This window comes from Cryptotermes secundus, unplaced genomic scaffold (assembly GCF_002891405.2).
Source record: "Cryptotermes secundus unplaced genomic scaffold, Csec_1.0 scaffold1416, whole genome shotgun sequence".
Classification (NCBI taxonomy): domain Eukaryota; kingdom Metazoa; phylum Arthropoda; class Insecta; order Blattodea; family Kalotermitidae; genus Cryptotermes; species Cryptotermes secundus.
In genome coordinates this window covers 2541-6232 of record NW_019718294.1, presented here as the reverse complement: position 1 = coordinate 6232, position 3692 = coordinate 2541, and the positions used below count along the sequence as shown (strand labels likewise).

Here is a 3692-nt window from a genome sequence, read left to right as displayed (position 1 = left end):
GTTTCTTTCCGGAAAGAAGTTTTATTATAGACAATGATATATATGGAACGCGAAACCAGAATTTTGGTATTTATGTTTTCGTAATAGTTTCCCTGCTCATTACTTCTTACTTTAGATAATCATTTCAGTTGCACTTGCAAAATGGAATATTTTGCGACGCTCCTCGTCCAAAACTTCTCAGCAGCATTCTATTTCTTATTTGTTCAGTCACTGATCTGATTTTAATGGAAAAGTGCAATTTTCAATACTAGAAAAACCACAAGAGAGATTTAATTTCCATATATTTTAATTTAGAAAATACTGACAGTGGCCCAGAAGACAAAATCTTTCGGAATATATTTTGGAATACACAGCGGAATTCAATCTCATATTGGTTCTCTCATGAATCTCATTTTAACACGCTACTGTTTTCCCCAAATATTTGCAGACTGCCACACTTTCAGTGGACGAACGCTATAATTGTTCCTCTCACCTTGGCGATGAGGCATTTACTTTTACTTACATTTCTTTGTGATTATTTGTTTCCAACTTCACCAGTAGCGTCAATTGGAGATCTTTGTTCTTTTAAAGTATTACTGTTGTCTCAAAATATTCTAAATTGTCAGCATAGTCGTCTAGCTGATATTTCCTGCTTAATTTAAGTGGATTATGGTTTTCGTGGACATTCATAACGGTACACGGTAAAGAAATTTGTAAAGGGAATGTGATGCCATGACCACTACTTCATTTTGGAGGTGCAATTAAAAGCATTCTCGCATGTGCAGGGCTTAGCGAATGATTTGTCCCTCTTAATAGGGAGAGCTGAAATATAAAGACTGAAAGACGCTCTGCTCTGTACCAGAAACCCCGGAATGTGTTCCCTCCATGAGAATTACATCGCCACCTTGTAGCATGAGTGAGCCACCGAAGCAAGTGTCGGCGAACGTCGAGAGCGTGGAGAAGCTCATCCATGATCTGGACCATGTCAGCAAAGAGTCGATGGTCAGTATTTCGTCTACTTTAAAGTCTGATTTGAAAACTGCAACATATTTGTTTCAGTATTTACATCAAATGAATTTGACTGTGTTTTCACAGAATATATTTGGAAGAAAAATTCTTCATTCTCCATTGCGGCATTTTATATATATATTTTTTTAATTCTAATTTAGAGTTTTTCAAAGAAACGTTATTTTCTATTGTAGCTTGAAAAGACTGATTCATATATCAGGAAATGCAAAAATTTCTAACCACAGTGCTTATGACTTGAATTAGTATTTGATTCTTGGAGTTCCAAAAAAGAAAATGCTACATTAAAATTGTTACCTAAGAATGTTTGGTGCAAGAGATTCATAAGAACCCCTTTTTTTTCTAGGCAAAGAAACAAAAGAAGAAAGGTCTTCTGCGCAGACTGTTGCGCTGGATCAAATTTAAAAGGACGCATACCAAAACGGTAAGCAGGTTGATTGTTCTAAACAAAAGTTGCTATTTATTCTGATGCAGACTGCCAAATAATGCACTTGGACACTAATAGCTTATCACACGGTACCTGATTCCAGCTGTTACGAGTTTCAATACTGAGCCATTTCGTAACAATGACACGTCTTTGAGGCGTCTCATGACAATATTTTAATTTACATTATATTATACTACTGGTATTACAGCCTGTAATGCCACCAACACACTGAAAATTGTGGTGGTAGCAGCCCTAATTCCACATGGTATATGAACCTGAATTTTGGTATGAATTCAGATCTTTAGAAATATGCAACTTCTATCAAAGTGGTTCTCCTTTTTATCGCTATATTTTAAATAGCCTCATTGTTATTTAGTTAGATGACAATAAAACTCAGGTTTGCTGCATCCACATTTCACTGTAGTTCTGCCAGTAATATGAATTTACATTATATTACAGGAGCGCGGATGTTCACATTAGGACGTGTCTGTACGCGCAAACCGGGATTTTCATGATAATATTTTGAAACCAATGGTGATGGAGAAGGTAACTGACTGATGCAGCAGCACCGAAGATTCAGTTTGAGGTTAGGATTGTTTCTCACACTAATTTCATGTGAACTTCAACTTGTGAGTCTTCTTATGCGATGCTCATGGGACTTTCTCTAGATTTAAACTCCCTAATTTACATCAGTGATCCAATTGTATAAGTTCAGAAGAAAGCTCGATTGTAATTTTAACAGGAGGAAGAGGGGGTTCCACCGCAAAATTTAGCATGTGCAATATATTTGTAATGTTTACTGACGAATTATTTCTAGGTTTTGAAACAAATTTTTTCTACTCTTAGAGGGCTCTGGTACGGACATGAAAAGATGTTAGAAGTTGATATAGGTTGTCGTAAGACTGAGTGATCGGATGGCTGTCCGGAAGCGAGAGTTGAACTCAGACCCTGATGTTTTGCATTCCTCAGTCATGCGATCAAACGTAGTGTCATCTTATAGAAAATGTTTACGAAACGATTGAACGACACCTGGGCAGTTCTCTAAGACAGGAGGTAGATGTCTGGGAAGGAATTGTTGACCCTTAGGTTTTCTGAGCGATCAGCATTTTTGCGCGTCACGAGAATACATGATAATATGTGGAACTCCGATTTGAGCAGTTGGTCTCGAGAAGTCTTTTGGGGCGGATAGTCTGCCAGAAGAGTCGATACGGCGTCACAACCTACAGCATATTCTGTGACTTTTCAGGTCGCGTGTGTAACTTGCCTGTGTGCGGTTTACTGATTGTTAGAGTATAAATCCGGTTCATTAATTGGTAGAATCAATGTGTTGATTTGAGATGTTGAGTTGTTTGGTTTTAGCAACTATTAGTTTAACTGGACGGAATAAGAAATATGCACAGGTGTCCGGTAAGGGTGAATGCGGCCACTGACACCTTGGGATACACAGGGCGCTATGAAAGGGAACTTGGATGCGCAGGTAATGAGTCACACTGTTGCAGCAAGCCTCAAAGCTCTAGACAGGTTAAGGACCACTGTACTGTATAGTGTGAATTAGGTTCTGTCATGAAGGAAGTGGCTAATGAGAATAATGAGAGCTAGTTCTCAAAGTTATTGTCCCCAAAACCCAGCCGTGATAAAATTAATGTCATTGTCATCATTATTTATTACTTATTAAACTGTACATCAATACACAACTTACATAGAATGTCACAAATATTAATGTTTTTAGGGTAATTAAAATGATTGAAAAGTAGAGCACTCTATAAATAAATCCATTTGTGAGAGAAAATGGCAAAGAAGATTTAAATATGAGGAATAAAGTAATCAAAAGTACAAATTTTCTCTAACAGCAGTCCTTTGAAATGTGGGTTATGGTATTAGTATTTATTCAGTATTCCAGAAATCCACAACATGCATACATAACTTGTCCTCACTCAGTACATACAGACCAATTATAAAAGTTGTTTACATGGAACATTATAACAGTATAAAAATATAGTTAACCTTAGATTACAAAAATAAAATGTCAGAAACATGTCATTTAAGAACAGTCATATTAAATGAGAAATCCACAATAAACAAATAATTATGAGTTACAAATAGTAAATAAATCCTTCAGATTACTGAAAATAAGATTAATTGGCAACGCACAGGTAGAACTTATAATTAAAACAAAACAGGCATTATAAAATGAGTTTACAATGAACAAAAAATCATAAATTACAAATATAATACACAAGTGAGCCATAAAATTTATATA

At 36.0% G+C, this 3692-nt stretch overlaps 1 long non-coding RNA gene across 1 annotated transcript; it reads left to right on the top strand.

Annotated features, from left to right (window-relative positions):
* Positions 1-815: 815 nt before the first annotated feature.
* Positions 816-2354, top strand: LOC111875813. The gene is made up of 3 exons (XR_002842196.2): positions 816-981; positions 1352-1429; positions 1892-2354. It is a non-coding gene; the product is annotated as an uncharacterized LOC111875813 (long non-coding RNA).
* The last annotated feature ends 1338 nt before the right edge of the window (positions 2355-3692 follow it).